Genomic DNA, 19,424 nt, shown 5'->3' on the forward strand with positions numbered 1-19,424 from the left:
AGAACTACTTTTCCTGTTTGGCATTGACTTTGTGGTGAGACAGAGATGTGTCCTATCCTCCATATTATCCAATTCCCTATTGATTGGATAACGAGTCGCACCTTGCATTCTGCTAAAGGCGTAAGCAGTTCTGGTTTCTCTATTAACAACATTGACTATGCAGCCAATATTGACCTTTTGATGAGCCAGGTAGATGATGCAAAAGCTATGCTGTGTAACGTAGGAGTCACGACAGAGTTAGTTTGGCTGGTTAAGACAGACAAAGAGCTGACTGTGGACTTTCGACACTATGGGCAAACATGGCACAAACCAGATCTCCTCAGAGTATCGGCAGCAAATTGGTATCGGCAGCACAGGTTGTAGTAAAATTTTACCAGGTCATAAAAAAAAATCCCCAACATGAATTTTTTTTTAACTTAGAAAGAATACGTCAACATTAAAAAATAAACAAGAATCTCGTCCACCAAATTGCTGACGTTTTACGAGATTATGCCAGAAAACAGGATACCCTATTTAGCATTTTAGTTCATAGCTAAAATGGCTTTCATAGGCAGCGCGCTAGCGCTGCCTAAGTAAAGAACGATGTGGCCACAATGTGTTGTTTTTTGTTTTTTTCTTTCTCCATACCCGGGCACTTCGTATCGAAGGAGTCGTCGTAGAAACTTCGAAAGGGCTCATTCGATTAAAAATTAGAGTCGCTAGTGCCCTTTTTAATAGTCGAAAGTGATTGGAGGGCAACTAGCCCCCCCCTCCCCCTGCCCATCATTCCCCCAACCACATCGAATCAAAATTTTGAGATAGCCCTATTGTTCAGCGTAGGTGATTTCCAGATAGAAAATATGCTTTTGAGGAGGACACAACCTTCAGGGCAAGGGTTTTAAGTTATGCCCTGGGGGCATATAAGGTTTTTATAGAAGGCGTTGTTGTAGAAACTTCAAAACAGGCTCATTCGATTGGAAATTCAAAGGGCTAGTACCCATTTTAAGTCGAAAGTGATTGGAAGGCAACTAGCCCCTCCCCACGCCCATCATTCCCCCAAACACATCCAATCAAAATTTTGAGATAACCATTTTGTTCAGCGTAGTAGACTTCCAGATAGAAAATATATTTTTGAGGAGGACAATCCCCCACAACCATCAGGGCAAGGGTTTTAAGTAATGCCCTGGGGGCATATAAGGTTTTTATAGAAGGCGTTGTCGTAGAAACTTCAAAACAGGTTCATTCGAATGGAAATTCAAAGGGCTAGTGCCCTTTTTAATAGTCGAAAGTGATTGGAGGGCAACTAGCCCCCCACGCCCATCATTCCCCCAAGTATATCCAATATAAAATTTTGAGACATCCATTTTGTTCAGCGTAGTTGATTTACAGATAAAAAATGTTTTTGAGAAGGATACTCCCCCACAACCCACAAGGCAAGGGTTTTAAGTTATGCCCTGGGGGCATATAAAGTTTTGTAGAAGACGCTGTCGTAAAAACTTCAGAAAAGGGCTCATTTGATTTGAAATTCAAAGCTAGTGCCCTTTTTAATAGTCAAAAGTGAATAGTAATATTTTTTTTTGTTGTTGTTGTATAGACCAGGACACTCCGTATCGAAGGAGTTGTCGTGGGAGCTTCGAAAGGAGCACAATCGATTGAAAATAGAAAGGGCTGATGTCCTTTTTAGTAGAAAAGGGGGTACCAGCCCGGACGGGCACCACTGCTTTCATCTACAATTGAGTCTAACGCCGACGGGACATAATTTATTCAAGGATTATCGATCGAGTCTAATGGAGATCAAGGTCAATTGATTTGTTATTGTTTGTCTAGGTGTAATGACACTAGGGTGAAGTTTGGACATGCGCATTGACGGGGAGAAGAGATGTATTGATCCACGAGGGGGGAAGTGGATTTCCGAGAAATTGATTTACATAATCGGTGGGGAATGTATTGATCTAGGGCAAGAGGGGGGTAGTAGATGTCCAAGAAATTGATGTACATAATCGGTGGGGAATGTATTGATCTAGGACTCGAGGGGGAAGTGAATTTCCGAGAACTTGATTTACATAATCGGTAGGGAGAATGTATTGATCCGATAACGTGAAACAGGATCACGTGTCTCCTTCTAAGCCAATCAGGGAGTCGGTAACATCTCCTTCTAAACCAATCAGGGAGTCGGTTACATAAGGTTTCCCATTACATCACAATTCGCCCTTCGATTTCGAAGGGCGAACCATCACAATTCGAGATTTCGTATATAACGGACATGCGTTGTGATTAAACATTCATAAAGTTCTAAGACACCATGGATAAAGCATTGAACATTGACTTGGAAGCTTCATCTACAATGATTAACAATGTGAGTTCTATTTAGTAAATTTTCGTACTTTATTTTCAAATAAAATCATTTTACATTGTCACCCCTCCAGTAAATTCAAATTCAGGTACCCCCCCCCCCCCACACAATACAAACTCCACTATATGATGTTTATACTCGCTAGAAACTGTAAAATAAGCTCTTTTTTACCATGTAAACCTCCCCCTCCCCCTCTGTTTACGACTTTAATTCTTCCAATAGAAATAACTGTTTTTTGAACTCTCCTTTGACAGCAACTTTCTTTCAATCCCTTAGCTATTAAGCCACTATGGTTTGACTTACAGATTTCTCGCAAAGTTTTAAATAGCTGATAATTACTGTCACCCTTTTAAAGTACATCCGGCTTCTTAATCCTTACGTTAGCGGTTTAACCAAAGGTTTCACTGAAAAAGGATTCTTTTTGATCAAATTAACGTCATAGCTTCTTCATCGCAAATTTTACTTTTGCTTTACTGAAAAGGGAGAGGGCCTTTCTTCTGTGAAAAGAAGGGGGATTGTTAAGAGGGGATGGGTGTCAGTTTCATGTAATATTCATTTTCCATTTTGAGTACTCAGTGTTTATATGGGGGGGGGGGGTTATGGTTGCAATGCCTCGCTTCTAACACCTTCATTTTAAGGTGAACAAAACTGTTTCTTCGCGTGAAAAGTAAGGGGCCGAGATTTCTAAGAAAAAGAATACATAGCTTTATTATGCGTAAATTGAATAGCATTTGCGTCTAAGATCGTAAATTTTAGACCTATAAGCTGTATGTTAACATACCCTTTTTCTATTTTAAAGCCTATAGACTGGAACATTTAAAAAAAAATTTCTAAGTGGTAAAAATAGAAACATTGATTTCTATCCTAAGGCTACAATTGCTTTGCTGAAAATGGGGGGAGGGAGCTTCTTTGTCATAAATGCTTTCTAGACAAAATTATGGTTCGGGGGCAGGGGGTACTAATTTTTCTTCTGTAAAAAAGGCAAAAATTATTTCATACTAAATTTTTCTTCTTTTTAAGGACAATTATGAAGAATGTGTGCCCCCTCCATTGAAGAGAGCAAAAGAGGGTGAGGCAGCCCCTATGCAGTCTGGGCAAAAACCAAACAGACAATGGGCCACAAGGATGGAAAACCCCGCTGTACAAGCCGTAATAGCTGAAGCAACCAGGGGCACGCTTTACCAGCCCTCTGTATCCTCCATTCAAGCTGCCTCGCCAGGGCCTTCAAGAACTGCCACATCTACTTCAGATCGTGAGGTTGCCCTCCAGCATGCTTTGCCAGGGCCTTCAGGCACACAAGTGCAACCGGAATATAAAAATGTAAGCATTTTTACCTGGTTATAGAAATATCTAAACAAACCCATTTTTCAACACTGTAAAAGTGTGTCAGAGATATTAAAATGTTATTTTCGCTATAATCCCCCCCCCTCAGAGATACCTAAATATAATGTAATATTTTTGCTTGTCAAAGAAACCACTTTTTTTATCTTTCCTATTTTCTCTGCCTACTGCAGGCATCTTCGCTATTTTTCAACCTCATAATAATATTTTTAGCTAATTTCTAGTTTACTGTTAGAGAGCTTTTTATCTCACCATATGAAACTAATAATGCAATTTTTCGCAAGAATATTATAGTTTTAAGGGACATAGAAGTAAGCCTTTCATTTCAACATAGTAAAAGCGTGTCAGAGATATTAAAAGACATTGTTCCCCCTTTTAAATCAGGTCAATTATTGTATACATTCAGCCACCTGAATTCTCATAACGAAGCCAAAAAAGACAGTATATCCCGGACATAATTTCACCAAAGCAAAATCTTTACGTTATAAACTGCATTATCTAAAAACAATTTTCCATCGGAAAGAGTTGTATATGGCCTGAACGGAATAGGCTATCAAGCAAAGACCCCGAGTTTTTTTAAATGCAGATATATATTAGTAATATGAAATTTTTTGAGGAGTTGTTTGAGCAAAATTAACACCTTATTTTTCATCTCTTAGATTGTATTAAGGTGGAACTTTCAGAATATATAGAGTAGGGAACTAAATTCTAACAAGTGGATTTTAAATAATAGACCAGTTTTAAAAATAGGGATGATTTAGCCATATTGAAAATAAGCTATTTTCCTTATATAGGTTGTATTGTGGATGCAACCTATAAATAGGTTGCATTGTGGACTTCTACAACAAATCACCGTGGGACGGTATCATTAACGACATTCCAAATAATATTGAAAATTTTTTAGCTGATTTTTTTAATGTTGATTATAGCGCAGTTGAGCAGGGAGACTTAGCTTTGCTGAGTCCAAACACATTACAGCTTTTAAATGATTTTACAAATGAATTAACAGGAAACCCTCCCCCCACTGATTACATACTTCTACTTCAAACAACTGAAGTGGCTTCCCATGACTATATTATTGAACAATGTGGGGGAGGGGTGCTGAAAATATAAAGGAGGGGGAGGGGGGTAATATCCAATTTACATCATTTCCTGACTTTCAGCTCTCAAACAAAATTTTAAATATAATAGTTGTTTACACTGCAACTTTTGGAGACCCTTTTAATTCGCTTTTGGGTGGTAATTTTGTGTTTGACCCTATAGAAATTGTTCATGAATATGTAGATAGAATTCGTGCACTGCTAGAAAACCAGATTCAGTTGTGGGGTGGTAGGGATTCAATTAAGGTTTCAATTGTTTTAAAGGTGTTTTATTTAAATGAGGGAAAAAGCGAGGTTTATCATCATTATGTACAGACCGAGATGCGAGTGGTCTATCCCTATTTAGAAAATTTTGAGGGTGTTTTTTCGGAGTGGATAGGCCATATTATTACGCATCTCGAGAATTATAACGAAAACGGGTGCGGGTCTGTAGTTTTATTTGTTGAAAATTTAAGCGTTAATATCTGTAAATTTAAGAAAGATTTTATTTTAAGAGGGGGGCATGGGGAGGAGGCAATAGTTTTAAAATATAATCATGATTTAGAACGTTGTCAAGGTGTCCAGCAAATCTGTATTGAAACAGGTCAAAAATGTTTCAATTACGCTTTCCTCATATCAGCATTCGAGCCTCTAGCACGTGATGGTACAAAGACAAATTTAGACGATTGGGCTGTACATGGGAAGGAGGGGTCCGATTTTCCCATTGTAGATTTTTCTTGTTTAGAGGGAAAATACCCAGTAGCGCTCAGGCCTATGGATATTTTTGAAAGGGCCAATGCCCATTTAAATATTGGCGTTACTGTGGTTCACTATGAAACTGAATTTGATGATGGGGTTTCTTCTAAAAAGAAAGGGGTGGTGTTCCCAGTAAGAGGCCCGTCGATTGAATTGGTGAAGCACTGGGTATGGCTGTTGTACACACCACCAAGTGACCCCAATCAAATTGGCCAATATAACTCAATTACAGACATTAGGAGCGGTCTGGGGGGGTGGCAAGACCATGGGGGTATGTTTCTACTGTCCAACATGCCTGTCTCGATTCCGTAGCGATTTACAACTACGGGATCATATGAAGCATTGTAGACGGCATGGCTACCAGTCAGTGGAAACGGTTTAAGGGAAAGGGCTATTTTACGCTTTAAAAATTCTCAAAACACCCTCCTCCAGAGCAATAAAATCTCTTTGGATTGTGAAGCGAAGTTAGTGGAATTGAACGATCCTCGATTTCCAAATCGAATCAAAGAAAATCAAGCTATTGCAGTCTCCTACGCTCACGCGCAAAGAGACAGTTCTAACACTATGCAGTTGTTAGAAATAGTTGAAACGTTGGATGAGGGAGAGTTCATGGTCAAGGCACTGACTAAATTAATTGGCACCGCTAATGGCGCTATTTCTCGTTTGAGAAATACCCATTATCCAATGTTGTGGTCTGCAGAGGATCGTCTTGCGATTAAAAATAAAAAATATGCTGGGTTTGTAAGGGGGAGTTTGAAGAGAGGGATAAGGGGAAAGGGACAAGAGGGAAAAAAGGGGGGAAGGAGATGTCAGAGACCAAAATCACTTGTGGTAGGAAATATCATCTGGGGGTAATAATTTTAGAGGGGTAGCGCATCAATCATGCAACTTAAACGTTAGCCAGCAGTTTTTTATACCAGTTTTTATTCATAATTCAAATTATGATTTAAAATTTATTTTGCCGGCATTGGCACGTATGCACAGGGAGACAGGGGAGTAGATAGTCCATTGGTAAATAATTCATTTACCTATAACATCATTCCCAAATCAGCAGAGAAGTTGGTGCTTCTCGAGTTGAAATGGCAGGTAGTAAAAAATGTGCATACGTGCTGGAATAAAATCTAGTTTTTTGATTCTTTTATTTTTTTTCCCAAGGCATTGGGTCAATTGATTCAAGTGCAGAAAAGTGACAATTTTGATAGTTTTCCTTTGCTTAAACAGCACTTTCCAGACAGTGAAATGTATGACCTATTGACCTGTAAAGGTGTATATGCATACGACTATTACTGTTCTGGCATTCGCTTAAGCGAGGTGAAACTACCTCCAATTGAAACCTTCTATAATTCACTCACCAACAGTGAATTCACAGCCGAGGACGATGAATTTGCCAAGAGGTGTGGGCTAAGGGTAATTGTAAAAATGGGTGGGAGTATTGTAAGTTGTACTTGGCCAGTGTTATTTCAACTCTATTAGATAGTGTCAGCAAGAACACAGACCAAATCTATTCAGATTTTGTACCAGATAGCGCGTGTTGTTTTTACATGCCACAATGAGGAATGCACGTTATTTTGAAAATCAGAAGGAAAGAAATAGGATTGATAACTGGTGTAGATCATTACGTTTTTGTAGAAAGGTCAATGTGGGGTTGGTATATTTTTCATTGGGATTGCGTTTTGACAACCGATCCAGGCGGACAAAACAGCACCAGTGTAAAGTCAAATGCAGTTTTCTTGGACATGAACTCATTGTACCCCTCAGAAATGTTTCACTACTCTTTACCGTGTGGGACCTATAAATCGCTTGAGAATCCTCGTGAGGTCCCCAACATTAACATCGTCGAGGACAATGGGCCACAAGGATGGTTCTTTGAAATTGATGGTCACATTCCATTGGCGCTTCATGATTCAGTCAAAGATTTTGTTTTTCCCTGTATCAATCGACCAGTGACCAGGGACTCACTGAGCCCCTACAATTGATCATTGGTTGAGGATATAGGGATGCACTGGACCGCCTCTAAGCAAAAACTGATTGCAGATCTGGACACTAAAGAGAATATCATTGTTCATCATGTGCTTTTGCACTGGATGGTGAACAATGGTTTCAAGATCACAAAAATACATAGGGTCCTGCAATTCAGTCAAAAACCCTACTTAAAGACATTTATCGATACTTTTGTTGATAAACGCTCTCGAGCAAACACCAAAGTAGATAAGAAAATGTACAAACTCATTCTAAATTCAGCGTTTGGCAAAATGTATGAAAGCGTACGGAACAGATCTCGTTGTAACGTCGTGACTGACCCTCAAGAGTGTGCACAGATTATTACTGACCCAAATTTTACAAAGTTCACGAGCAGAGAGGCGGGCATGGTTCTTCTACACAGAAAAAAGAGAAATGTGGTATTGAACAAGAATATAGCAGGAGGTAGTTCAGTACTTGAAATTTCCAAAAAGCTCATGTTGTCGTTTTTTTAAAAAGTGTTCAACGTGCCATGGCCCGAGGGGGGGGGGGGTAAAGTTTACTATGGGGATACAGATTCTCTGCTGTTAAAGGTAAAAACCGGGGATTTGTTGGGAGATTTAGAAAATGGGGAACACATCAGGTAACGGATGGATTTCACCGACTCGAATCCGTCCCTCTACCCCGAGTTGGTGATACGTCAGGCCCCCAACCAACTACTACTGTTAAAATCAGAGACGGGGAGTGATTTGATATCCAGGGGGGTGTTCCCGGGTCCTAAAGTTTATTGCGTGGAAACTCATAATGGGAATGTAAAGCAGGCGTGTAAAGGGGTGCCTACACATTTTGTAAAGAACAATTTCAACATGAGTGTGTACAGAGACTGTGTAGAAAGTAGCCTAGTGCCGAGAGCACAAGTGCTTGCAATAAGCTCTCTACAGTATAAAAATTATACTGTAAGAGTGGAAAAGAATGCAATGTCATGTATATCTGACAAAGTCTTTATGCTCGGGAATGGTGTAAGTGTACTACCCCATGGCCACTACCGTATTTGGGACCGGGTTGAATGCCTAGACTATCGCAATCAACTTGGTCTGGATAAATTAACCTAACCTAAATTAACTCAACCTAACCTTTCATGAATTGAATACTCTAACCTGTAGCAGCAGCAGCAGTGACGGCGATTATACATTGTTTCCCCGGGGGGGGGGGGGTCCCGCCCACGGCCGGCATTCGGCCCGCGGCTCCCGGGGGGTGGGGGGTCCCGCCCGCGGCCGGCTTTCGGTCCGCGGCTCCCCGGAGGGTGGAGGGTATTAAATTCATAATGTTCAGCTGTGCTATTTTAAGTTCATGTTCATGTTCATGTTTTTTTTTCAAGTTCTGTTGTACAAAAAGTGTGTGTTTGTACAAAAATGTGTGTGCAAGGTGCAAAAATAGTGTGTTCTTGCTGAATAAAAAGTGTTTTTTTATGACAATAATTGTTGTACATAAAGTGCTATTGTTGTTCTTGATGAACAGAAGTGTTTTGATAATAAATGTTGTCAATAATGTTTGAACAGATAGAGTTTTGTTCTTGTTGAACAAGTGTTTTTTTATGTTGTTCATGTTTGAACAAGTGTTTTCATGTCAAATAAATGAATGAAATATTGTTTTTGTTGTTCTTGGTAACGTAGATAGATCTATGAAAAAATTATTACTACTTATTCATTAGACAAGTATGATTTACAGTTAGTTGTAGTCCGACTGTTGTCAACAGCAGCGTGTATCAATTTAAAACACCATTCAGATCGTTTCTGTGTGGTCCATCAATGTCAGGGAAAACGACACTTTTAGCTAAAATAATTCAAAATTGCGATAAAATGTTTCTGGAAAAAGCAAAGAAAATGTATTATTGCTATAGTATTTGGCCGGAGTCCTATGATCAAATAAAAGCTATTGCCACACCCATACCAATACAATTCATACGGAGACTTGATGTTTTCAATAGTATTGAACCAAACTCGTGGTTGATTATTGATAATTTGGCTGAATCAATTGAACAGTTCTTAGAGGAAATGCTACAGCTGTTTACTGCTCGCTCTCATCATGAACAGATATCCATAACCCTAGTTCTACACAATCTGTTTCATCAGAGCAAATTTATGAGAACCCTTGCTTTGAATTGCACCATCTATATTATCTATCGAGTTGTTCGTGATTCTAGGTCGCTAATAACTCTCAATAAGCAAATATATCCAGGCACCCCCAAATTTCTGCTGTCAGCATACACTCAGGCGACAAATAAGCCCTACGGCTACATTTTGATAGATCTTAATCAGAGCACACCCGAGGATCTGCGTGTAGTCACCTAAATTTTCGACAATGAAATTACCGTATATCTTCCGGTGAACAGTAGAAAAAGCTATTAGTTGTCATTATGACACTGAAGAAACTACACAAACAACGGCATTTATTTTCCGTTTTAGGCACTTCAAAACCTCCACTCAGGAAGGCCATACTCAAACATGGTGTTGACAATGATTTCATTAATCTAATATCTGAACTTTGTTTAAATTTAACTGAGGGCAATGTACACTTGCCAGAAGGTGTTAGACAACAGACAAAGCAACATCGTTCTACTGTACGCGCTTTGGCTTGCAAAAACAAGGGAAAAATTTTTAAAAGAAAACGTCTCCTTCAAGCGGGCGGTAGCTTTTTTACACTTTTACTGTGAATAATTGCAGAACTTGTAAACAGTTTTTTCTGGAGAATGGCTAAACCCTATAAATTGACACCATTTGAACTTGTCCTCTGGCCCGTCGAACATTTTGAAAACAATCTAAGCAAATTCATTAATGATGAGAATATTGCTGATGATAAACAACTGCTTTTACTTCAAGATGCATTGCGACGTGTGGACAAAAATAGACCTTATCGTGAGAGACCAGTTGTTAACACAGATCCCTCTAAACGGGAAACATCTCCTCAAGATTCTGCAGCAGTGCAATCAAAGGAGAAGGAATTGAATTCAATTGTAACGAAAATTGGAAACCTATTGTCACTGACCTATCGAGAACAGAGTAAAAGAGTATTATCATATCTCATGTTGGGAACTGCTGATGATCAAGTTCAAGTCGATAGCACAGGGAAACGAATTATAATTCAGGGAAAAAGTTATAATCTAGTTGATTTAATTTGTGATATGGTGACGAATTGTAAAGGTTTTTTATCATTTGACAATAATCTATACACCTTTCTAAATTCATCAAACTTTCCCAAAAGTCTTATTGGCAATAAGCAAATTCTAAAGAAACGAAGAGAATATAGTCCTCCGACAACACCAAGACCACCATTTAAAAAAGAAGAAGATTCAATATTGGAAAATACTAGCAGCAGCAGCAACAATGATTTTATAACACCTGTGGCTGCTAGTCAAAAGCGAAGACGGATTGGTTCACCCTCCAGTATGCAAAAGGGGAGTGGACATTACACTACGTGTTTGCGTTCAAAATAGTTGAAGTTCTGAAGCATGTCTATGAAAATATTGGTGAAGCAGGAAGTCTAAGTTGTAAGGAAGTCTAAGTGTTTGCGTTCAAAATGGATGAAGTTCTGAAGCATGTCTATGAAAATATTGGTGAAGCGGGAAGTCTAAGTTCCCCCAGAACGCTTTCTAAAGTTGCCTCTGACAGCACATTAAAAAAAGCAAAAGTGTATCTACAGAATGAACCGAGTTACACCCTGCATCGGAATCGCAGGCTTCGCGGCAAACAATATCGACAAACTAAAGCCTTTTTCCCTCTGCATATAATGCAAACTGATCTTTTAACTTTAGACGCGATTCAAAGGCATGACAATGAACCCTACAAATACATTCTAGTGGCAATCAGTGTCTTTAGTCGCTACACCTATGCCATTCCATTGCAATCAAGAGAGGTGTTGAAGTTGCTCGTGCCTTAGAAAGTATTCTTGAACAAGATTGCTATAGAAAAATTCAATCAGATCGCGGTAGTAAATTTGTTAATCCTCATGTGCAAAAGGTTCTATCGAAATATAATACAACGCTCTATCAAAGTCACAGTCCGATAAAGGCTGCATTGGCTGGAGAAAGTGGGCCGGAAGTTTCGACCCTCCCACCACAGCCTTCCTTTAACGTTGTCTGATCGGGCTGAAGCTTTCCTGGGGCCTGGGAGCTAATACTCAAAATTTCAGCTCAATCCAATCACTCCTTCCCTGTTTTCCAAAAACCAAATATAGCCACTTAATTTTCGTCAAATTATTTTTTTTATCTGACACGCCTACAGGCCACAGTTGGCAACGGATCCGGGTGAATGAGGACTCATTCGAAGCGGAATTCGACCTGTTAGGGAGTGGGAGATTTTCAGACCGAAAAAATTATACCCCGAATTTACATTTACGAAAAACCTCGCTTTCCTATAGGAGCCCATGTTAATTTTTCCCACCATAGCCCCCCTTTAACGTTGTCCGATCGGGCTAAACTGAAAGTAAGGAGCGACATTAAAACTTAAAACGAACAGAAATTATTCCGTATATGAAAGGGGCTGTCCCCTCCTCAACGCCTCACTCTTTACGCTAAAGTTTTTTTTATTGTTTAACAAAAACAGAGTTGTGAGAAAGTCAAACGTTAGTGTAAAGAGCGAGGCGTTGAGGAGGGGACAGCCCCTTTCATATACGGAATAATTTCTGTTCGTTTTAAGTTTTAATGTCGCTCCTTACTTTCAGTTTAAAAAACTTGTTTTTTTTATTTAAAGGCTGCAAAAGAGGGGGTTTGGGGGGCGGCAGCCCCCTAACTATACCTCCTAATCCCTGTACGTTTTAAGGTTCGAACTTGTGACTCAGCCTCTTTAACTCTTTAGAAAACGTAGTTTTTTTTCAAATAATGTCAATATAAAACGAACAGAAATTAATTAAAAAAAACTTTTCCATAAAATAAGTTTTTCAAAGAAAAGTAAAGAACTTCATTTAACAATAAATGAGCATAAACAAAATCAAATAATCTACAAGGCGTAAAACTACCACAAATCAGCATCGATAAATAAATGAAACCCAAGACGAACAGATATTACAATAAATAACCGAGTCAAACTCAAAACGAACAGAAATTAACATTACTTGGGCGCAATACCCATAGATTTCCTAATGGCCAGAACAGAATGCGCAGTCTACTTAAAAAATGAAACTGACCGATCACCGTCCTCTTTATATAAAGTTACTGATATTTATTAAAAAAAGTGTTTAAGATGTATGGCATGTTAAACTTACTAATGTACTAACATTTATATTTTTTTCGGTTAAGTAAAAATTTTGTTCTGGCCTACAATGACTAATATTTTTTTTTTTTTTAGCTGTTAAAAAAATGAAAATGAATCAAACTGCACATCATTCGAACCGTCCGAATGTCTTTTACATGTTGTTAATAAAAACAAAGTCGAGACTTGAATCTGCAAGAATATATAAGCGTTTGAACAAGAAATCCCCCCGCCCAAAAAAAACAATATTTTCTGAATAGTGGCGTTTTACTCTAAATATTTTCATCACAACCTATAATTTTTATTTCACCAAACGATAGATCGCTCTTTTTTGAATCAAATAATTTATTTACATTCTATTTAACTAATATTTTGAACCGAAAAATAAAAACAACAGATACCTCGTTCTGCGATCGCATGCGCGAATTTGGTTTCCACATCAATAAAAAAAAGCCGAGCTTCTTACATATCGGGTTTCAGTTGCATAAAGTACGAGCCTCGTACTTAGCCATAAAAGGCTAATTTCTCCTTTATAAGCTAAAATCGTCGAGCATGTACAATTAGTGCGAGCATGTGCACCCCGATAATCGTTTTAAGCACCTTAGATGGCCCCGGCATCCATACTCAAACCTACTGCGGCTGATGTGAGCCACCCCCTCTCTTTTTTGAACGATAGCGAGCCTGACTATTGCATAAAGTACTGAAAACTACGACATAAAAGGAAAGGATTTGGGATATTTATCTGATCTAGTTAAAGGTAAGGATTCCGGCAACAACGATTTTGGGGGTGTCAGTTGTCTTGTGTGAGGCACACCATGTTGGTACAACTAGTTCTAAAGCATGTAAACAGATAGAAATGCGCTGGACAGCATTGCTCCGCTTTTCTCGAAGCGCAACGAGTCCAGATCTACCATAAGGAATCATAGCCTCTAGATCAACTATTTAGATCTTATCCATAACGGAAACAACTATCTTTATGCTGAAAGAGCTGCGGACTAGGGATCACACTTAAACGCCATAAAAAAGATGATTCTAATTTTCTTTGCATCCAGAAACCATAACTATGCCGTAGCTGGGCTTAACTGCCAAAAAGAAATGCTACACCTGCCTGAAAAAGTGCTAAAAGTTCACAGAGAGTTTGAAAGTGGCAATTTTGTTGTTGGAAAACCAACCAAGCCATTTTGCAGCATTGCATACGATCTGTCTTTAGAGTCGACCGTGAATCTGGACATCAAAGGTCATCGAAGAGTTCCTGGTGTCTTTGATGCGACAACGAATGAAAATGCCAGGGATCGATATCTGGCTACTCTCCTCTTTCTCACAGCAGCCATCAGAACGCTGAAAGCAAACCTGAATATGGATGACGAGGCAATGAAGCATAATGAAGATACCACTGCCTTTACGAATCTGACTATAAAAGGTAAAAATAGGGCTATGGACTTGGTAGAGTTGCTCAGAAACGCATTCAAGACGACGAGAACAGAGCTGTACAACTTTATGACAGGGGATAGAACTCCAAAAGCCGTAGCAAATAGTCTGCTGAACTTCCGAGACATTGGCTTCGAAGCCATGAGCTCATATTTCAACGGGACATCCACGAAAGTAAAAATTGGCATAGTACAAACTTTCGCCTCTGTTGCCAAAAAACGAAAAAAGAAAGAGCCACAAAAAAAATACTTTGGGGAAACTGAGCTGCTTAAACAAGCTCTGCGTCTTGCAAATTCAACACAAACTTCGTCCCTTTGTGAGCTGCTGAAGTACGAGCTACAGCCATATCCGGCCTCACTTGCAGTATTATCATCAAGTCGTAGGGAATCTCAGCTAGGTACTGGTACAAAGTCAACAGCCTCTAACTACATTTTGCGGCTGTCTGGCTTGCAATTATGGCCAAAAATGATTCCGCATTCGCTTTTTGAAGACTCTCCTCGATCTGACCGTATAGTTGATGTCACGAGTGTCATAAGGTGTTATCGAACAGAACAAAATGAGACGGTAGCATTTTTTGGAATAAGAGTTTACGATGGGATTTTTTGGAACATACCCGAAGCTTGTCAGTCTATCCATTTGGTTGGTGACAGGTATGGCGGTCTTAGTGACGATAGAACCCACGATGACTACTCGTTCAACCTCAAAAAAGCATCTGGCTGTCGAGGAAGAAGAGGAGATCTTAAAGGAAATATTTCCAGCCGTTCACTTCCTCCAGCAAAGTTGCAACACTCTGGAACGGGATTCTCAGTAGTCGCTCAGCCAAAGATCGACTCTTGAAAGTTCTTTTCGAGGTCTGGAAGTACAAAATTTCGACCCGTCTGATGATTCATCTAGCTGGAGGTTTCGAGAGTCGACATAGAGCTGTTACCGTTACGCCCCATGGAAGCTCTGTTGATGACGATATCTTGTGTTGCCATGAGGAGGCAGACACTTGGGTATTATACCACACAGCAGTTGCCGCAAGACGAAAGAGCACACTTGTGATAATTGAAGCCAACAATACTGATAACGTCTTTCTAGCTGCATACTACTTCCAGTATCTTGCTAGTCTGGGCCTCAAGCAGCTCCGGGTTATGCTTCCGTGCTACTGCATACCTATGCATACGGCAGCACAAAAACTAGGAGTAGCATTTTGCAACGCCTTGCCGCTTGTCCACAGCTTGAGCGGATGTGACACCACAGGCTATCTGTATGGAATTGGAAAGGTCCGCTTTTTTCGAGCTGCGAAGTCTTCAGAACTTTGTTAAGGTCTTTAGGTGATGAAGTTTGAGCCCTTGCAGAAAAGCCATCATCTGTGCAAAGTGATGGTTTAGTCAACGTCTGTAAGCAGCTTGTGGTTACAGTGTATAGCAGAAGTGCGACTAACTTCAATAGTCTGAATGATCTTTGAGCACTTTTTTACTCAAGATTGGAGGATTTGCAGCGTTTAACACCAACTGATATCTCGTTTCTGCTTCATTTGAAAAGGTGCATTTTCCGGTCAATGATTTGGATGCAAAGCCACACGCCCTGTATTGATTTACCTCAGGCTACCGATATGGGCTGGGGAATTGAAGATCATGAACTAAAGCCAGACCTAGTTTCTGCGATGCCACATGGGCTAGTACCGCTTACTTTTTGCAACTGTGACAAGACGAAGTGCGGCTTGCACTGCAAATGCTCCAAAATAGGTTTCTGTGACAGCGCATGCAAGTCTGGAGCTGACCCCCGAAAATGCCTACTTTCCGATGTGAATCAGAACGGGTCCCAAGACGAAGATGAAGAAGAAAAAGAGATTTGAGCCACCGTTTCATGTTCAGTTTTAAATATTTGATCTTTTATTTGTTATGATATTAAACTGCTAATGCAGTCGTCTAAACCTTACTTTCATTTGATCCTGACATTTACCATCTACTACATCAGTGGCCGTACACCCAACCTAAGCGATTGGATCATTGGTCCCTGCTATGCTGGGATTTAAAGAAAATAGTATCTTAAATCAGCCTTAGTCACCTCTGCACCACACGTTCACACGGCTTCGCCACCTTGAGGCTCGTATATGAGCCTACGTAAGCCAGATTGTATCCAATACTACAGAAAAAATAAATAGTTGCTCACCAATTAACATTTTTTGGAAAAGAGGCACATGGTTTGACTCATAATGACGAGCAGAATTCAAATAAAGCATAAAAAATATACCAAAGTCGCGCATGCGATCGCAGGACTAGGCATCTGTTTTTGTTTTTTTTTCCTGGTTGAAAATACTAGCTCTATAGAATGTAAATACATGATTTGATTCAAAAAAGAGCGATCTATCGTTTCGTGAAATAAAAATTATAGGTTGTCTTGAAAATATTTCGAGTAAAATGTCACTATTCAGAAAAATTTCTTTTTTTTTGGGGGGGGGGGTTTCTCTTGTTCAATCGCTTGTATATTCTTGCATATTCAAGTCTCGACTTTGTTTTTATTAACAACTTGTAAAGGACACTCTGATGGTTCGAATTATGTGCAGTTTGATTCGTTTACATTTTTTTTAACACTAAAAAGAAAAAATTAAAAAAACCTGGTCATTGTAGGCCAATTTCTGAAATCTATGACATTGTTTAGAAAAAATAAATATTGGTTCAATGATTAAGATTTTTTTTAAAGAGATATATGGTTTGACTTGTAATGGCGAGAAGAATGCAAAGAAAGCATAAAAAAATATAATTATGCGAGCAAACATTTCAGCAAAATCAAAAAAACTTATAAAAATTATATTTAAAAACCTTGTTTTATAAATTCAATAACTGTTAATGAATAAAAATAGAGGCTGTGGGGAAAAACTAAAAATACCAAGTGAAAGTACTTGTTCTTAGGATTCAGAATATGTCAAGTTTATAAAATTTTCAGTTTATTTTACCGTGTAAATAAAATCAAGAGCGGTATGACGTCGTTATAGGCCAAATTTGAATTTATAGGCTACAATGACCATGTTCTACACGCGTGCGAACTTGTGCACCCCGATATTTTTTATCAGCGCCCCGATTACCCTAGAATCCACCCTCAAACCATCTGCAGCAAATGTGAGCCACCCCTTGAAAGATAACAGTCCCTGGATCACTGACTATTATAAGAAGCACACATTTTACTAATAGTAATAGAAGATAAAAAGAAAATTAAAACATGCAAACAATACTTTAATTTTAGTTAAAATGGATAGGTCCCTTCCTCTCTATGGGGGTTCTCTCGGAATTCCCCTACGGATTGAGTCTATGTACACCTTTGATATTAGAATGTGGGAATATCTTTTTTTCAATATTAAATGTTACCTCAATATGTCCAGCTGTACAAAAGAAATTCTCATCCCCAAAAAAGTTTCCTGTACCTGAAAAAAAAAGAAACTAAGAAATGTATCAATGAGAAAATAATAAACTATAAACGTACCCATACCAGCAATTAGGAGGGCGGTATATGGGAGAAAATCCCCTCCAAGATACTTCTAGAGAACCAGGTCCATCTGAAGACAATTTGGGGCTATGAATACACTCTTTTGTTTTAACACTTTCCCATAAACAAATCTTCTTTAAGCTTCACATATTTAAAGAAAATAAGACAGGGGAAACTTGAGTAGTATTTTATGACTCCAAAGTTCAAATTTGGCCATTTGGGGCTTGTGATAAAAAAATTTGAAATAAATATCTTGTCTCATGCTTAGATTCAGAAAATGTTAGATGACTTAATAAGAAAACTTTCACAAATATCCTTAAACATATATTGAAAATTTCATACAAATCTCACTTTTTGAGGCATTGGGCACTTACCAAAGAAACACTTTGTTCCATCATAGAGACAACTCAGGCACAGGGAGGGATTGGAGAATAATACCGCAGTGGAACAGGCTTGTTGAATTTCTTTGAAGAAATACTACAGCCCATGCATGCACTAAATTAGAATTTCAGGCCCCTCTCCTAAGAAAATCCTCTGACAGACATCCCATGTAACTTTATTTCTGTGCCTAGGACCTTAAAATTTTGTAATAAATACAAATCAAATCTCAAGTTTTGTTTTCACCTGGCATGTTATAGACAAAACAGCAAATTACATGGTTAGTGGCAAACAAACATTCTACCTAATTGAAAACCAAGTCTCTTAATCTTTTATTGTTAGATTCTATCATAATTTTGCCAAAAAATCGTAAATATTTCATCATTTTTACTTTTCTGGAACATTAGGCTATTTGTAATCTTAAGGCAATCTTATGAGTATGTTTCCCCTAAGCTACAAGTTTTTGGCAGAAAAACAAATTTTTTTATTAAGGCTATTCCATTCATAAAAAAGTTCCAACATCAAAGCAATATTCTCTACAAGGTTAAAAACTATTATGCTCCAAGCTTCCTTATTCTTTTCCAAAATACTGTTTTAGGAGGTACTACAGGAATTTCCATGGTTGGATTCCACTCCCAGTCCATGTTTTTTTAAAAACCTCAAGTCATATAGTGTTGACTGTATCCTGAGGCACTTTGTTCTGGCAATTTATTGCTAAAATAGAGAAGAAGTTCTATTTGAAATGAGTGTTACACAGCAGCTTGGGTAGCTTCTTAGAATATCACTATGTTGCTCACTAATTGTCTTAATTTGGGTTTCCTTCTTGTACAAATATTACCCTGTAAGCAGCATGTTGCTATACTTATGCCTTTATACAAATGATGGTAATTTAAGGGAATGAATTGTAATTTAAGGGAATAAATTGCAAACTGAGAAGATAACAATTTTACAATAGGAGCTAGAAGGTATGACTGCATTGATGAAGTGAATACATATATTATATATGGGATCGTCATGTGGGGAAAGGGGTGTGCTGCTGTGCAAAAAGTGGGGAAGTGAAGTAGCAATGCTACTTGGCAGTTTTCAAATTTGTTGGCAGATTTTGTCTGATAATACTATTTTTACATATGAAGATACTTTTACTCAAAGAAAAGTTGTCAAAACACAAGTTGCACCGCTAAAGTGTTGGCAGCTTTTGGAATTCTGTTGAATTCTCCTACTGGCAGCTTTGGAACTTTTTTCATACCTGGGAGTGCATTTGCATAGTATATTGTGGGAAAGAAGTTTTCTATTACATGAAGTGGCACAACTTTGATATGCAATTTGATGAACCTATTTGAACATTTTCTATTAATCTAATGTAACATAAATAAAAGGGTACATTAAGACAAGTACCAAAATCTAGGTCTGGTTTTGCAAGTGCCTTGAAGATTGCAG

The sequence above is a fragment of the Artemia sp. Qi Xiang Cuo genome, chromosome 13, assembly GCF_049724085.1.
Source record: "Artemia sp. Qi Xiang Cuo chromosome 13, ASM4972408v1, whole genome shotgun sequence".
NCBI lineage: Eukaryota > Metazoa > Arthropoda > Branchiopoda > Anostraca > Artemiidae > Artemia > Artemia sp. Qi Xiang Cuo.